Genomic DNA, 19,175 nt, shown 5'->3' with positions numbered 1-19,175 from the left:
CGTGACACGTATTCCTTTTTATAATAAGAACAGCGCCCCAATTGCCGATGACGTTTCTAGAATATTCCCGTTCTTTCCTTTTAGTGAGAGATGCATAGGCCCACCCCTGCTCCTTAGCGCCAGCCATAGATGGCGGATTTCGGATTCTCGAGTATTCCAAAAGGACAGGATACGTAGTTTTGTTCTAGAATTACGCAGATAAACCCATAAGGCTTTCATTACTGCAACCGGCTTATGGTATAAGTATGTGCATTTGAACGATTCTGAATATTCATTAATAAAAACTGAAAAACATTGTCAACTAGAAAGTAGTGTGAAGAAAGGAATTACTAAACATCTAGAGATCGTTTTCAGCATTATTTGAAGGGAAAAATGGTACGTGTTGTTCGGTCGCATGCGGAGAACAATCATTCAGACGACCGTTGAAGAATTTTTTTTTGTTTCTTTCAAACTCCTCAACCTTATTCCCGTTTCTAGAAATATAGTTTTTAAATCTTGGAAATTTGGTTTGCGCACGCTCTAGTCATAAATCCTTCCAATTTAATATGAGAAAACCCTTGGTAACCACTTCACATAAAAATTTTTTTTTCATGAAAATTTAGTCACAGGACACATCTGTAAACAACATGATCATCATAAATTCCATAAGTTGATGGTCATAAGTTGATGGTCAGGTAATACCATAACCTGACCATCAACTACTTTAGTTTGGGTTGGTTCATACAATCATATTGTTATGTCGAGCGAAGAATAAAGACGACACAGGTTGGTAAATGTTTGGGGCGGTTTATTAATTACAAGAAGTATTATGATGTGTCATGTAAGAGCTCCAAAGAGAGGCACACCAAGACTAATGTTATCCAAAAGACAGTCGATCTTCTTACCAAGTTCAGATCATAGACAAATGAATGATATTCGAAGGGGGACACGTAACAATATATATAAGAAAATTTAAACCTTAATATAGGTCCCTCTTTCCAGAAGAAGTAAGCGTGATCCTGAATGAATTTGTAAAATTAGTTGTACATCAGTTACACTCGAACATTCGAAGGAAGAAGTAGTCGCTTCTAACCCATTGTTATATCACAAACTTGGTACAATAAACTTGAGATTTTATTTAAGTGCAGCATTCCCTGTATTATTTTAAGGCGCATCCAATTAGTTTTGCGTGCCCAACATATAGACGATCTCAACGAGTGAGTGAAACCTTCGTGCCATATACTTATACGCTTCTAAACAAAGGCAATAAGGTAAGAGTGTACAATGAATGAATTGCTCATTAACATCCGGGAAAGCGCGATAAGAAACCTTTTCTTCCGTCTTAATTCAACTCCGAATCTCAGAATTTTTCCTCCTGAAAAATCCTGTGGAAATAACATTATTCGTTCATGATATCCTATTTCTATAATTCTCATAAAATTGTTGCACCCTGTTGGTAAAGAATCATAAGTACTCGGAAAGAATTCTTCTCCCTGATGGTATATCCCCAGATACACCGATAAGTGTCATGCGATTCTTCTTACCGACAGATGTGATGTTCCCGCTAGATGGACGTCATCGGCGTAAAGTAGCCCAGCACAGAAGTACTCTACCCCTGTAATATCTGGTTGGTGTTGAACTGAAAAACTGTAACGATAAATTTTTTATATTTACGTATATGCGCTCATCCCATCAAATGCTGAAATGGACCTGCCGTGGATGTGGAACGTGTTCCTTATTTTATTTCATATTAAGTGAAGTTAACACCATAAATACGTTCGCCGGAAAATTCATTTTCAAGAAATTGTGATGTAATTCATCCATCACGGAAGGAAGAACAAGTATACGCAGCCCTGGGCAATCAAGCCAAAACGACCAAATAGTCAGGCGCCATGAAGTTTTATGTAAAAGGGCCACCAATCCAAACGATGTACCTAGTAACAGTAACACGATTTTTTTTCCGACCAATAATCGAAACAGGATGAATTGAATCATTGGATAGGGTGAAACTGCCAACGATAATAGCGTCGGATTCCAATAAAAATGAGGAAGTTATATTCTACGGAAGCTTTATTCTTGGAGTAAAATACAAGTTCTTCGGATATAGTCCTGACAGATAGTTACTTACTGTATGACGATTGGAAATCTACTACTAAGGAAAAATGCAGAGATCCTCTATTTAAGAGTTTGTCCTTTTGGTGCGTTGGAGGGGATATTTTCTAGTAGGGGAGTAGGAACTCTGTCTTTGAAGGCTTGTATGACAAAAGAGAGTATATAGTTAATTGGAGAAGAGTCCTGAGAATTATCTTGGAAAGGCCTAGGAGTTTTATTGGGGAAGGACCCAGGGGATTATCGAAGTTTATTTGAGGTTCGCTATTAATTCTTAATATGTAGATGGGTAGGTATACAACAATAGGCTAAAAGCACTGAAGTAGGGTAAAAAGAGATTGGCCAAGATTTGGATGGGGAAAATAATCGCTCAAATTCGGAGTAGGCTATACAAAATATCAACAAATGGTGCAATTCTATTGGCTGAAATTTGGATAGGAAAAATAACAAGGATATTTTGACAGGGATATTTTGACAATTTTCAACATTTATCTGGATTCACTGAATGGCTTCGAAAAGTAACCAAATAATTCTTCTGTGTCACTAAGCAATAGATTAGTTTCTGCCAAGTTGAGAATTTCATATGCCTCAAAAAGTGTATCCCCTCCTAATGAGGGCAGCTCAGACGAAATCTTCTCAGTGCTGATCAGCCGATAGTACTGACACGTTGCTGACGCAGCAGTTGAACTTTTTTTGTGTGTGATATTGCCTCATGCATTTTACTGGAGTACTTGAAGTAAGTAAAATCACAAAATTCTATCATTTTTCGTCATCCACCCCTTCCCACCTATCCCACGAATGAGCCCCTCAGAGGGGTTCTCAAACAACGTGACCCCCCTAGCAAAACTTCTCCAATATTTGGGAGTCCTACCCACTGCGTCCGCGACCCGGCTCTTCTGAGGGCTTCTCAAAGAATGTGACCCCCTACCGAACATTCCTAAATGTTTAGGGGTCCTGCACACCCCATCGCGACTCTCCCCCTCCAAACTCCCCTTTGGGCACAGGGACTCGCCCGGAGCCCAGGAATTCGCAGCGGAGCCAGGCGAATGGCTAACTTTTGCCACAGACACCTGGTGGTGGTTGTCATGAGGCTTCGGGGGGAGGAAGTGACGAACGACATTGTGTTCTGTTCGGCCTACTTCCCGCATGACTCACCAACACCGCCACTCACTAAGGAGCTGCGGGATCTCTTGAACAACTGCAGATCTAAAAAGCTGCCACTCATCATAGGATGTGATGCGAACGCGCAGAATGTGGTGTGGGGCAGTGAGAGATGCAATGACAGGGGCACTGCCCTCTTGGAATTTATGGCAGATGAGGAGTTAGAGATCCTAAACAGGGGCTTTAGATCCACATTGGTCACATCCCGCTAACCATGTGCGCTCGCTGACTGGCGGAACGGTGCATGGACTGGAGAGGAGACCGGGAGAACACACTCTCAGACTATCGACGCATTAGCTTTAGCATTAAGGGCTGTGTCAGGCTGCAACAGGATCGCCTGCGCAGAAAAACTAGGGCCACCGACTGGGACTCCTTTGAGGGAAACCTGTAGGAAGGGCTCAGGGTAGGACGCGTAAGGCCCTGTAGGGAGGACAGGTTGGAGGAGGAGGTGGAGTGAATCCACGTCGCCTTGACCAAGTCTTTCCAGATGGCATGCCTGGCTAAACCGTGTAGGCAAGGGAACAAGGGGCCTTGGTCGAGTCGGGAACTGGACATGCTGAGAAGCCAGTCCAGGAGACTATGGAACCGAGCGTATGGTTCCAAGAGAGCCGATGACTGGACTGGGTACAGAAATGCACTGAGGAAGTACCAGAGGCTCATCAAGAAATCAACGGAGCTCACCTGGAGAACGTACTGTGAGGGACTGGAGACACTATCAAGGATCTCCAGACTTCGCAGGGTTTTCTCAGGGGGCCCTACACCAAGGCTGGCTGGAATCACGCTGACAAGGGGGGAGACCATTACAGAACTGCGTGAAGTTGTGGAGCATTTGGTTTACGCGCACTTCCCGGACTCTATCATAGAGCACCCAGGGGAGTGCCCTGAGGCATGCAGGACCCAAACAGGAAGCACCGATCCCGACTGGGAGCTAGCCGCAAGAATAGTAACGCTGGACAGGCTGCGGTGGGCGGTGGACTCCTTCGAAATGTACAAGAGCCCGGGTCCGAGTGGAATATATCCGGCCCTCTTGCGAAGAGGGGGTCCACCGCTTCTGCGCAAACTGTTACCGGCGCTGAGGGCCTGCCTAGCACTGGGCTATGTGCCCAACAAGTGGCGGGAACTCAGAGTTGGTTTTATCCCGCTGCTGGATAAATGCAGCTATGACAATGCTAAAGCCTACAGACCGATCATTAAGGAGGGAGCACTGAGAGTTGATCATATCTGCCCTACAGAGCATGCATACCAAGCTGGCAGATCGAGACTGCATGGCTCCACTTGGTCGACATAATAGAGGACGCAAAGGAAAGGAAGGACACCCTTGGTGTCTTTATAGACATAGAGGGGGCTTTCGATAATACATCCTTTGACATGACGGAGAAAGTGGCAGCATCGTTTTGGATCGAGGCACCGATGCACGGGACGTGAAAGGGAGCAAAGACGGGGCATGCTGGTGTCCTCACTGCAGACAGAGAGCTGGAAGGGCTACTGTCACGAGGGGGTGACGCCTGTCGATCCATATGGCACTTTCACAGGAAGTTCTCTGTCAACCTCAGATGGGTGGCAACTCTATCGGGGAAGGACGCGGATTGTACGCCGCCCCGGGGGCTAGTCTGGTATACAGATGGATCTGGGGTGAGCGATCGAGCGGGAACGGGAGTCTGGTCTGAGAGACCAGACAGAGCTGGACGCCCTGAGGACCCGTGCCAAGATGATCCTGCAAACAGGGGACAAGGGCAAAAAGATCTTCATCTACTCAGACAGCAAACGCGCGCTGAGGGCCATACTCAAATACCAGTGTTGCTCAAAATTAATGGGTGAATGCATAGAGCTGATGGAGGAAATCACCACTCACAATCGGCTAGAGGTGGCTTGGATTCCGGGCTACGCTGGCCCCCCGAGGGAATGAGAAAGCCGATGAGCCAGCTAAAGAAGGGTGCAGGAGGGCCTCTTACGAGGAAGTGGAGCACGGAGGCGTGCAAACTGACTTTGTGAAAGACCTAGTCAAGTAACGTGGGAACAGGAGGATTGTGGTTAGGTGAGCCTTGGAAACGGGCGCCAGACATGCAAAATGAATCTTGACAAGACCCACAAGGAAGATGGCAGAAGCTCTGTTGGACCTAAGCAGGGCAAAGCTCCGAGCTATAGTGGGGCTTATCGCTGGGCACTGGCCCCTCGCTCTGTACCTCTCGAGAATAGGCAAAGGGACTGACACTCTCTGCAATAAATGCGGTTTGACAGAGGATGACCGTCTTCACCTACGCACATGAAGCAGCGGACTCGATGAAGTCAGATGTGGAGATTTTCGGATCCGCAGGCACAGATATACATGTCACCAAGGGCGGCATTAAGGGACTCTACAAATTTGCGCGTAGGGCACAGACACTCGTAACCATCGACTAGACGGCTGCCTAGGGCAGAGTCTAGAATGGCCGAAAGACTGATTACACTTCTGGAGTAATGAGGACCGTCTAGCAGCAATAAAAGTCAGTCAAAATACTACTGTGCGTATGTTTGCATAATTTTCTCTACTGACCAAGATTCACTATCCAAGATGTGGTAGATAAGCGCACACTGCTTCGTTAGAACGGCAACATTTATGTTCGCTATTTTTTACGACCGACGACCATATCATGCTGAAAGCGCATCAGTTTAGGTTTCAATGTAGAGGCACCAATATCTCCTCTACGGAGACACACAATAATATCCATTAATCGTGAAGCAATTATCATCTCATTAACCACGCAATACTGTTAAATTCTCCCACTAATATACGCACCATCTATTCATGGGTATATTTCTTATCAAAACATCAAATCGTGACTTAAAATAATAAATACAATCTTTCTAACCTAAAAAGTATCACGCTAGCGCGCCCTGCGCTCAGCGGGCGCGTATCTCACCCGATGGTCCAGGCACTCGGACCGGCCTTTTCCTTAATTTATCACCGATTTCACCCGAAAATGGACTTATCTCCACCAAAGCATGCACCTGAGGGTGTATCTACAGAAAAAAATAGGAAGAACATAAACAACATCCCTGGCCACAAAACCACTGATCTGGACGAAATCTTCATCAGAGGCTCATCTGCTCTGACAAAGTCTCAGCGCAGTTGATTAATGAACAAATCCAATATCAACATTCAAAAAACAACACAATCAAACATTCTCAGATCCAACATGGTAATGGATGAATCCAACATCCCTCTCCTTGAACATCCATCGGCGAGTTATCACCCACCATGCAACTCGACATCAGTGACACCGATAAAACAAACCAACAAAATGATGCTGTCTATTCTCGAAGAAAATAATAGCCTCAAATCGCTCATCGTGAACCAACAAGAGACTATTAAAACGCTCAACACCACAATTCTCAAACTTCAAGACTCGTTAGATAAAATCACACCGAGCAGATCATCCGAACCTCAGGGCGTACTCCCACCTGAGACCAACCACCAAAAACCTGACGCCTTGAAATCCATGGAAACAAGCTGCTTAACAGATGCCTCAGAGTTTCCGCCTCTCCCAAAACCCAAAGGGGACATCAACATGCTCCTGAAGCCTTCAAGTCAACGTAACCCGAATGCTCACCTCAACTTCACCAGTCAACAATCTATCGGGGACTTCAACTCAGTCACCCAATCATCAAAATTCTCGTCTTCCACCAGAGGTAAACCTCGCCTTATTAACATCCACAATCAAAACCTTAGTGTACTAATTAAACTCATCCAAAACTCAGTATCCAAAAAAATTAGAAGGGAAATTTGTTAAAAAAAAAAATGTGATACGAAAACATCGCTATTCTTAGAAACCATTAATGACTACAACTTAATCAAAAAGTTTATGCTTGTCAACAATATTAACTTCTTTTCCTATACTCCTAAAGAAATCAAAGTCCAAACCATTCTACTAAAAAACCTGGAAGGTAATTTCTCCACACAAGAAATTTTTGACGAATTAAAGAGGGAAGAATGAAAAATGTCGAATTCCTGAAAGTTGCACCTTTTAATACGGAAAAATTCAAAGGGGACAAAAGACCACTCCCTTTCTACATCGTTTAGGTGTCCTGTAACAGTTCAATTGTTAACGTGAAAAAAATAACCGGACTTCTTCACCAAATAGTCCATTAGAAGAAAATTAAGACTGATAAAAACTCAACTAAATAGTGTAAGAACTGCCAAAGATTCGGTCATACAGCCTCCAACTGTAAACTAATCCACAGATGTGTCAAATGCACCTCCCCACACAACCCTGGAGAATGCCCACGCGACTCCTTTCAGGAAGACCCTATCTCTGACTCCCAACCTACAAAACCCCTAGTAGCACGTCTTATTTGTGGTAACGAAGGCCATCCAGCTACATATAGAGGTTGCCCAGTTAAAAAAAAATTAAGAGACAAGGCCAAAGCTAAAAAAGCGAAACTCGCAAGCAAAAGAATGGCAATTCGTGATCTAATCATAACGAAATCAATCCCAGAAGCTTCGCAACTTCACGCAATTTATCACAGTCTCTCACAGCCAGTAGGATCAAAGCCACTAGCTCCCCCATCGAGCAATTCCGCTTACTTCACCCAACAAACACCTTCAAACACCTCTTCCTATAATAACATGAAACAGCTTCCTCAAATCAGCGCACGACCCTTAAATTCTAACAATGAAGATTTAACGCATCTCCTCAATTAATTCAACAATGAAATTATATCATGTGTGAATATTAAATTCCACAAATTGGATAACACTCTGGAGATCCACTCCAAGCAGATTAATTTAATTCTTAATTCGAAAGTCAAAATGAATAACACACCCAATCTCACGCAAAAAAGTCTCATGTCAATCAATGATTTGAAATGCGCATATATCAACGTCAATTCAATCATAACTAATTAAGGCAGGACGGTCCTCCTGAACTTTATTGAAAACAACAACCCAGACGGTCTATTCTTGTGTGTAACAAAATTATCTGAACGACACAAACCTGTCTTTAAAAACTACGAACTATGCAGAGACGATCGCTAATATGACCGGTGGCACTGTTATTTGAATTAAAAAACAATTTAAAGCCACGAAAATTCGGACCCCTTCAACGCCCAATTTTAAAAACCTAACTCTATCTAGCTAAAACTCTCAACACAGGTTTCCTACCTCCTGAAGCCTTTATCTATCTAGACAGAAATAGCTACATCCCGGACATAAATAATATTCCTGTCATATATCACGTCAAATGGGGAAGATACTTATTGAAAAGAACGAAAACAATACGATCACATTACAGACCTATATGAGTTTATATTAATACTATGAGGTCATTGTTTCCTGGAGAGGCCGTCTCCGTGGTCTTACGACAAAAACTCCAGTTTATGTTTATTAAATAATATGAATAAATCTTTGTTCATGGAAAGAAAGAAACCATGATGACGATGCTTTGGTTTTTGAGATTTTAAGATCGTTTGTCAGTTCGTCGACTGCTTTCGAAATGTGAACACATAATCATAGAAATAAAACTGCTCTTACTTATATAGTCTATTTTTTCATTAACCTGGCTTCGTTACTGGCGGTTACCTGAGCTGCCTTTTCTTTTTTATGTAAATATTCTATATAAGCTTAGTTCTAGTCTCAGTAATAGCATTTTTTTAAGTTATTTTCCCAAATATCTCTGATCAGTTTGCTTCGCCCTTTTTCTGGTCTCTAAAACGACAAACAAAAATTTTCATCAAATATTTCACTAAATCTCACATCCTCAATGCCAAGGAATCACCACACAAATATAACATTACACTCCAGTGATGCGGATGTAGTTACCAATTACAAATTGTTTTTTTCCTTTATAATGAATCTACGTTTTTCTCATGTTTTTCTGATAGTCAATAAATTTAACATTGTACCCTCGCTCCGCATAGATTGAATAGATCAATAAACATGTTTTGGAAAAAAAAATGCTGAAACCACTAGTTTTCATCCGATCACTAAAGCTAAGCAGCATTGAGCGTGGTTAGTACTTGGATGGGTGACCGCGTGGGAACACCACGTGCCGTTGGCTCCTTTCTTTTGAGTTTGGCAAATAAATATACTTGCAATTATGCAAAATGATTTTTTGTTTTTATGATAAAACTTTTGTCATAAGATTCCAACATTTGTTGTTGGTCAGATTCGAAAATTGTCAATTACATAAGTGGATAATGCTGTGCGAAATTATTAATCCGACAATATTTCCATGATAATATTATTATTGTGACCAAGATTTATTATTTGGATTCGGTAGATGAGCGCACACTGCCTCGTTAGAATAACATCATTTATTCTCTCCAATTTTTGCAGCCAACGACCATATCATGCTGAAACCGCTAGTTCTCGTCCGATCACTAAAGCTAAGCAGCATTGAGCGTGGTTAGTACTTGGATGGGTGACCGCTTGGGAACACCACGTGCCGTTGGCTCCTTTCTTTTGAGTTTGCCAAATAAATATACTCGTAATTATGCAAAATGATTTTTTTCATTCTATGATACTACTTTTGTAATAAGATTTTAATACTTGTTATTGTTCAGATTCAAAAATTGTGAATTGCATAAATGGATAATGCTTTGCTAAATTATTAATCAGACAATATTTTCATGATAATATTACTACTTTGCTTATTTTTGGGTAATTTTCTCTACTGACCAAGATTCACTATCCGGATTTGGTAGAGGAGCGCACGGTGCGTCGTTCGCACGGCATCATTTATTTTCTCCAGTTTCTACAGCCAACGACCATATCATGCTGAAACCGCTAGTTCTCGTCCGATCACTAAAGCTAAGCAGCATTGAGCGTGGTTAGTACTTGGATGGGTGACCGCTTGGGAACACCACGTGCCGTTGGCTCCTTTCTTTTGAGTTTGGCAAATAAATATACTTGCAATTATGCAAAATGATTTTTTGTTTTTATGATAAATGTTGGAAAATTAGAACACAGCTCTTCGGTTCTGCTTCAAAAATCACTCGACAAGGTTTATCATATGTTTAAAATAGTTTCCAGAAAAGGGACTGATTTATGATCTGTTGTGCTCTGGACTTGAGAGCATTGTGATCCTCACCACAAGTGGTATTCAAAGGAGGCTCTGTCCTCTGGAAATATAAAGGTTGTATTGTTTTTCTCCTAGTAAAGATTTTTATATTATAAGAAGTTAGTTAGTCTCTGGACAACGGTTCACTAGTAAAGACGTGTCTTCCTCGTGTGAATAAAGAATATTACAAAACTATTTCCACTGTGTTTCAAATAATTTAATCATTTGCACCCATAATCTAATAATAAAACTTTTGTAATAAGATTCCAACATTTGTTGTTGTTCTGATTCGGAAATCGTCAATTACATAAGTGGATAATGTTTTGCGAAATTATTAATCCGACAATATTTTCGCATATAATACCACAAGAGCTCCGAAATTATCGGATATTTCCCGATAGGTTCGTTGCAAACAAATGAACGTGTCAAGTTTTCCAGTTTAAAAATCACGAGCGCGAAGCGCGAGTGATTTTTCTGGAAAACTTGACGAGCTTATTTGTTTGTAGGGAACCTTGAGGGAAATATCAGATAATTTCGAAGTTCGAGTGGTATTCGGGGGATTATTTTTTGCATCCAAATCTTGGCCGATAGAATTGCACCATGAGACATAATTTTCAACGAATTGCCATTTAATCTGTCAGATACAATTGAGGGTTACTTCAACATTTGTTTTTTTTTATATATATCAACATGCAAAATTTCCAGTGAAATTTCCAAGAATATCCGCTGAAATACCGTGTTGACTATACAAAATAACGTCGAATGGTGCAATCCTATTGGCCAAGATTTGGATGGGAAAAATAATCATGATTATTTTTCCCACCCAAATTTCAGCCAATAGAATTGCACCATTTGTTGATATTTTGTATAGCCTACCTCGAATATCAGCGATAATTTTTTGAATATTTTGGTAAACAAACGACACTTAACCAAATAAACCTCTTTTCATGTCATGGCACAATTCTCTTGGCCGAAATTTGGATAGGAAAAATAATCCCCTGAATACCACTCGAGCTTCAAAATTATAGAATATTTCCCTCTAGGTTCCCTGCATACAAATGAAGTCGTCAAGTTTTTCAGGAAAAATCACTCGTGCTTCGCACTCGTGATTTTTTAGCCTGAAAAACTTGACTCCTTCATTTGTTTGCAACGAATCTATCGGGAAATATTCGATAATTTTGAACCACTTGTGGTATTATATGTGATAATATTATTATTGTGACCAAGATTTATTATCTGGATTCGGTAGATGAGCGCACACTGCCTCGTTAGAATAGCATCATTTATTTTCTCCAGTTTCTACGGCCAACGACCATATCATGCTGAAACCGCTAGTTCTCGTCCGATCACTAAAGCTAAGCAGCATTGAGCGTGGTTAGTACTTGGATGGGTGACCGCTTGGGAACACCACGTGCCGTTGGCTCTCCTTTCTTTTGAGTTTGGCAAATAAATATACTTGCAATTATGCAAAATGATTTTTTTCATTCCATGATAATACTTTTGTAATAAGATTTTAATACTTGTTATTGATCAGATTCGAAGATTGTGAATTACATAAATGGATAAGGCTTTGCTAAATTATTAAGCAGACGACATTTTCATGACAATATTACTACTTTGCTTATTTTTGGATAATTTTCTCAACTGACCAAGATTCACTATCTGGATTGGGTAGATGAGCGCACACAACTTGGTTAAAACGGCATCATTCATTATCTCTGGTATTCACAGCAGGCGATCATATCATTTTTTAACCGTGTTTTTTTTTTCTTGACCTTTCATATACATTTGTTTACAAAATATTCACATTTAACAAAACTTGTTAACGAAAACAATGAGAAAGTATATTTTTTTTCAATTAAATTGTGGCTACGTAGGGACTCTCGAGTTTAACGTTTTTATGCAGCCGCGACGTGTGCAGCTCAAGAGTAGGTGGACCCGTGCACATCGTACGACTGGAAAAAGCTCCGTACCATACAGAGGAGCGCACTATTGACAGCTACTGGTGCGTATGGTACGACTTCACCCGAAGGACTCTGCGGAGTGGCGGCAGCTTTTCTTGTGGATCTGTTATTGCAGGAAAGAGCAGCGCGTTATCAAGCCAAGGAAGTCATTCCGGTTTCAATAGGTACGGTAGAGATAGACTCTGCGAATCCGCGCGTGAATGACGACCGTCGTTCGATCGACGCCGTCGGTGATATAAAGACAGAAATCTGAAGTCTCTGGAAGCGAAAGTTTGAGCGGGCTTAAATCGGGAGAAACACCTTAGCGTTCTTTCCCACTACTGCCGCGTCCCTGGACACCAAGCGGGTCGTGTGGGACCAGTGGATCTCGCAGGTCTTCACGGGGCACGGACAGTTCCGGTCCTACTTTCGAGACCGGTGCCTTGTCGAATCAAGCGACTGCGACTACAATCAAGCTGACGACAGAGCCCAGCATTTCGTGATGGAATCGGGAATCTCCCATGGCCCCTGGCGGCACAAGTTCTTGTGTCATCGAGGGAGTCATTCACCGCGTTCGGGAACTTGCAGGGAGTTTATGTGGCTGAAATGCATAAATGCGCTTACAGCTCTAGGAAACTCAAAATTAAATGTGGTATTCGATCGAATATAAAACAGAGGTATTGATGAGTTCTCCGTATTTCCTTGCGAGAATAATATGACGTATTTCAGAGAAACTTGCCGAAAACCACGTCAACATTTGCAGGAAATTTACATTTACAAAATGTAAAAACCGAAACCATGAATGTCTGAGAAGAGGCCCTCTTGAAGAATCCATGGTTTCCAGCAGACCTGCTGAATAACGTTGGTATGGATCTCTTCTACCAACAACTGCGGCAAAAATCTTTGACCGATTCTTCGATGAATATCGTTCAAATTATGCTACCCCTTAACAATAAATACTTCATTATTTCCAAAAAGTTTCCTTAACGTCATTTGGTGTTTCCCGTTGTTCAGGACTTCTCAGTGAAGCTCATACTGTTTCTATCAATCAGGCTAATGGGCAATCCTTCCGAGTTCTGTATTAGCATAGGGGTTGTCCGATTGCGACTTGCGATGCTTCATTGCAGTTTTGCTCACATCGTAATTCCCCGCCCGATAATCTCGCTCAAGGATTTCGACTGACGACTTTGGAGGATTGACTGGCATTCCACAACGTCGATGCTGCCGATATGAATTTGTCAATTTCGCCCCCCCCCCCGCACCCGCCTTCCGTGTTGTGAATGTCATCATTGCACAGCAATATCGTTATTCTCAAATCTGTTTGAAAAATTAGTGAATTTGGTGAAATAGTTCATATGAGTTGGCTGCCATATGTAAAGTGAGTTAACAAACAGTCGACCACCAAAAAAGACTACATATCTGCTAAATTCTTGAAATGACGGCGCATGCAGGCAGTACTAAAAATCCTCCATGACAAACCGTAGTGATATGTTATTAGTAATTTTTCCGTCATCTATAAGAGATTGGGTGAAAATGGTAATAATAGATACTTCTGTGTTGCATGGTCTATTGAAAGTAGATAATAAAATACTGTGAAAATCAAATGGTTATCAATTTTAGCATTGAAAATCCAACCTACTTGAAATAAGTATAACATATACTTAAAATAAGTACATTCACAACGTCGGAAATAAGTACATGTGCACTTTAAGGTATGATTCAGGGAGGTATTCTCAAGTGAAAAACAGGGGACAAGGTCCCGCAAGCGCCACGAGGGCGCGTGGCGGTCACTTTCACCTTCCCCTCAACTCCTGGTCATCCCCACTCTTCTAAGCTGTTCGGCGCAGAGATTATTTCTTAAAATGCAAAATGATTTTAAAAAGTACCGAAAAGTGTAAAAAAATTCTTTACACAGAAGAAAATAAAGGAAAAACACAAAAATAATAAGAATCATTGTTATTTTTTGTTTAATTTCCTATCTCTTTCCCCATGATTTTCCCACTCATTCCCGCGAATTAGTGAACTATTTCATAACGAAGTATAGAATAATCTATTTTTTTATTGATTGTGAATAATGGGATACTAGTAATATTCAAAATAATGTAAGTAAATTCATTGATTCATCTATAAACCAAAATGTTTTTTCACGAAGGGGCGTTGGAGTGTGGGGAGATTTGTTTACAATTAGTGATTACCCATTGTTTTATCTTATCGAGACATGCAGGAATCGATTTACACATCGTGTGCGATGCGAATCTGTGAAAATGGTGAAATCTTGTTCAATTGTGAATTGTAAAAACTCATCGTGGGACAGTTATCGGTTTATGTTTTTCACGTTATTTATTTCTTTATGCTTCTAGGTTTGCAAATCATGATGATTGTCATCCCTCGACTTAGTGAATTAGGCCTATGGGGGATACCATTATAAATAAAACGCGTCGACGATTCTATCTCTTGGGTGACATGGAAAGAGTCTCCCTGTAAATACTTTATTCGTGCGAAAATGAAAAATCGTTAGCGAGAATGTATGAAGTGATGAATAGATTCTTTAAAAAATTACCATTTATCCTTTCCTTATCCATGTTTTTCTTTATAATTTGCCGATTTGCATGTCAACCATTTTTTGGGAGAAACTGCAAAAAAAATTGAGCGCCTTCGCCGAGATTTGAACGCTCCACCGCAGAAATTGCCGAGTGGTGGGGACGAAACGCGCATGAGGAGAAGACGGTGTACAGCGCCGTGCACGGCTTCCGGAGGTACTTGTTCCCTGTTTTCTTGTCGGCGACATCAAAGTTGGAGAATACCTCCCTGAATCATACCTTAGTGCACTTATCTGAATGATGCTGCCATCTGGAGGGTAAAGGGAGAAAGAGTTGGAGAGGAATCGTGGGCTTTTTATTCGAGATCTGGTATCTCGAAAGAGCACATGGCGTGTAGCATACGGTAGAATAAAACATTAGGTTATCTACTTTTCGAAATATTTAGGAGAAGAGATTTTTGAAAAATCATTGCATCTCGAAATCTATTATGACGATTCAGTTGAAACGGAATGTCAGAATGCATCGCAGTAATACCAATAGATTGATTGGTTCCAGATGTTTACCTTCAATTCTAACTCCATAAAATCATATTTTTAAAAAATGTCAGGTTTCGGTGTCGTATCCCGATCTGTACCATCCATTTTTTTCAGCAACGTTTTCTTATAAAAACTATATCGAGGATAATCCTGGTTTTCTTCCCTAGGTAGAAATCGAACTAGGGTGAACGAGATTACAGCGCAACGCGAGCTCGATTTTTCGAGACTGAAAAAAGGGGACGGAAGTGTACACGCTAATTTCTTGAAGCACAATATGTCGTGGAAAGCATTCTAGTTTTGTTGAGTTTTAGAAAGATACACCCGGGCTCACTCAATGGTACTGACGCGACTGTCAATTTCATTTTACGTCAGGATATAATTTTATTCCAACCCTGGACAGTTTTTAAAGCCTCACCCAAGAATAGATTTTACGCGTTGGATGGGTCCAGTTACTGCATCATTTCAAGAGGTAAAAATTATTTTAGCAATGCCGAGTCATAACTAGACAAGGCTTTGATCATACAAGCTCCATCAGATGATAAATATACAATCTTCTTTTAACTATTAAAAGATTTGGGATTCATTATTTGGCGAAATTCAATCCAATATATTTAATTAATTTATTTTATTGGTTGAGACAAGAGAGGGCGGAGGTAAAATTTTATTTGGATCTGGCGAGAAATATTCAGCCAACGCCCTTCTCTCCGTTTTTCCCTTCTACCTTTTTGGCAGTTTTCCCCGACTCCAACACGTGTGGACCTCGATACGCTATCCTCCTTCCATGCAATAAAAATTTGATGAAAGTTTTCATTTCTCGGTTAACCGTTCAGCGGGTGATATCGTTTTCAAATACATTTCGTTTTTCGGAAATTATTGGATTATGGATAGGGATTTACTGAATAATATCACACGATTTGGCTATAAACTTTAATTCTTTATTATCGCATACAGAAGGCATATCTTTCTCCTATGATGTCTCCCGAAGAACGGACCCTTAGTGACCAAAGTTTTCACACTCTGCACCCATTCCACACAAGGCCCTTGTGCTCTCATTCCTTTGCTTTCCTTCTCTGCTTCTATTTATTAAAACTATTCGAAACATTCCGGCACTGTTCTGAGAAAAATTATAATAAACTGACATGGACTAAAAGAAATACTTCATAAAACATTTTTTATTCTTCCACTTACTTAATTTTGCTATGAATTAGTGTCGGCTTATTCCTCTCGAGGAGTGAATTTCACTGCTATTCCAGTCTTCGACAATCAAACAGAAAGAAATGCATGTTAAGGAGAAACGCTCACTTTATAATCCCAAATGGTCTTTCTTTAACTAGAAAGTTCGTGCTCATTGATAAAGTTTCATCTGAGAAATATTTTAGTCAAAACAAATAATATAGGATTTCGCCGATAGTAATGGTTGGGCGAATAAAGCCTGGATGGTCGCTTAGAAACAGCGCTCACTCAAAAAAAAATTAATGAACGGAAGGCACGGGTGTAACAGATCCAGTTGGTATTTGTAGTAAAGATGAAAGGATTTAATAAAAATTAGTATGAAAATTTAATTTTCCTATCGCCCTCTTCTATTAAGACTGATACGACCTCAGAACACATGTTCAAGCCAAAATTTTGTTCCTACCTAGAAACTAGCACCTCCGGGCGCAATGTAACGATCCCGTACCCGTTCCGTTTAGTTACCGGGTGCCTACACACAAATCTGCGAAAACTAGCTAACTTCTTCTCTAAAAGTCTACTTACACCTAGGTTCTACCTAATGCCAAATCCTATCTAACGATTATCTGTTGAATTACGAGAGGTGGAATCCTATTTTAACAACTTGTCAGAAAAATATTTTAAAAAGTTATGGCTGCAATGAACAGAAGCATATCACATAAAAGTAACATACTCCATGTGTCATTCAAGACTTTTAATGATGTTTAGAAAGAAATTTTACCGCAACAGCAGTAAGTTTTTTTTATGGACCATTAATTTTGCCTCTGCTCATTCTACGATTTCTCTCCAATGTTTTTTCGCAGGCTGAACATTCCTCAGTACTTGAAAACATCACTTGTGAAATTTTCTTAAAATCACATTTTGTTATGAAATTCTCAACATTTCTAACCCTGATTTCAATTAAGAGTATCACAAGTAACTAGTATACATGGAAATTGGTATAGTCCATTATTGAATCTTATCCTTTATTATCCTCAGAGGACATTCTAGTAATACCTCAAAATAATTTTCATCGTTGGAATTGAATTTAAATTTAAAATATCTTCGTCTACTAACACAATCAAAAAGACGTTAGGAATGTCATACTTTATTGGAGAATTAGCTTTTCTGGGCTGCGTGTGACTAGAGAACCTGGAGTCGAAAGCCGGTTGGCCAGAGCGGGTTCTCTGTAAATTATAATTTTCGGACAATTTGGATAGGCAGATCAAAGCTGAAAACTTTGGACTCTCGTAATCCACCATCTATCCACACCGTCCACTCCAAGCGAACAATTTCCATTCAATTAAATGAAAATGAGACAAACTACAGGCAAACTATTCTAAACTGCATGGGACCAATCAATCCCCATCGTCGGTGACGGAGGTCTAAGCTCAGAGGCTTGGTCATCTTCTCCGAGTAACCCTGTTCTGGTCAGTGATATCAATGAGAATTGGATTTAAAAGATTGCCTGCTGTGGAGGTGCCGGGGCGAGGCAGAGGTTGGGATCGACCTTAGAGAGTTCTCGGAGAGTGAATCCCGAAAACAATAACCTGAAATGGTTGGGTTCATAATTATGAACTAGTATTCTTAACTTCATGATATAAACGGGCCATTTCCGTTGCGTGAGTGTTTACCTGTTGAATTGAATATTAAAGTTGTGCGCATAGCAATGAGCTCCTATCTCTATTGTCGCTATTCACATCATCTAAGCGGAAAACTATTCCGTCACGTGCCGCCAGTGCGAACCGACTTTACGGGTGCCGAACAAACAGAGAAAGAGAATATTATTCTTCTGTTCTGTTAGCGACGCTAGGAATATTTCATTATCACATCTATTTACTTAATGTAAACGCGGAACATCCATGAATGAATGTTTTGGATAATGCGTTTCTTTATCTGGATATGCGCCGCACGTTTCGATTTATAGTTATGTTTTCGATGTTGAAATTTTTTTTCTGAATTTTTTATGTTGGCCACCCAAATTCATCATTTGATGGAAAAATCAAATCTAAGTGCAAAGTTTCTTTTTATTTTTCCCTGGAAATGTACATCAAACCCGAAAATACTGATAAACAGATTCTTCAAGTGAAAGAAAAGTGGCTCTCAATGTGATTCAGGAAGAACACGAGTCATAAAATTTCCGATTTCATTGAGTAATTGTTTCATGAAAATTTCAACCAATAAGATGGCACCATTCAAACTAGCTGTTTGCCCTTTAGCTGATAGTGTTTTAATGTTATTTCTTACCTATATATGTGGTATCCTACCACATCGACACCAACGACACGAAATTAAGACGAAGTTATTATTCGGCCCCTTTCGCCTAAGGTCTAAGGGTAAAGAGGGTTGTTCCACCGTAAGAGAGGGGGGGGGGGTGAATAAAACTCGTGACCGGCAGGAAGATATTTGTTAATTTAGAGGAGTTGAAAACCGCGGAGGGGCCACTTTTGGGACCGGGGAAAAAAAGGCAAGGGTCGGGACGGACACCGGGATGAGTTTCTACTGTTCTCATATGGTTCATGAAAATGTTCTGAGACAAAAGGTGGGGCAAAACTCATTTTTTGCTAGGGAAAATAAACAAGCGGTTTCCGAGAAGGAATTTTGGTAAATTATGGCTTTTCTGCGTTTCAAATAAACTTACAGGGATTTGAAAGTATGAGT

The 19,175-nt window shown here is 40.5% G+C and overlaps 3 non-coding genes and 1 pseudogene across 3 annotated transcripts; all 4 read left to right on the top strand.

The window, feature by feature from the left end:
* Nucleotides 1-9,165: 9,165 nt before the first annotated feature.
* LOC135159873 (5S ribosomal RNA) lies at nt 9,166-9,284 on the top strand (annotated as a pseudogene).
* A 277-nt stretch (nt 9,285-9,561) lies between these two features.
* Nucleotides 9,562-9,680, top strand: LOC135159881 (5S ribosomal RNA). Its single transcript, XR_010298474.1, has one exon. It is a non-coding gene; the product is annotated as a 5S ribosomal RNA (ribosomal RNA).
* Nucleotides 9,681-9,985: 305 nt separating this feature from the next.
* On the top strand, nt 9,986-10,104 carry LOC135159879 (5S ribosomal RNA). Its single transcript, XR_010298473.1, has one exon. It is a non-coding gene; the product is annotated as a 5S ribosomal RNA (ribosomal RNA).
* A 1,486-nt stretch (nt 10,105-11,590) lies between these two features.
* Nucleotides 11,591-11,709, top strand: LOC135159878 (5S ribosomal RNA). The gene has a single exon (XR_010298472.1). It is a non-coding gene; the product is annotated as a 5S ribosomal RNA (ribosomal RNA).
* The last annotated feature ends 7,466 nt before the right edge of the window (nt 11,710-19,175 follow it).

Source organism: Diachasmimorpha longicaudata, chromosome 2 (assembly GCF_034640455.1).
Source record: "Diachasmimorpha longicaudata isolate KC_UGA_2023 chromosome 2, iyDiaLong2, whole genome shotgun sequence".
Taxonomy (NCBI): domain Eukaryota; kingdom Metazoa; phylum Arthropoda; class Insecta; order Hymenoptera; family Braconidae; genus Diachasmimorpha; species Diachasmimorpha longicaudata.
Note: the sequence above shows the minus strand (reverse complement) of the source record. Positions and strands in the feature narration are given on the sequence as shown.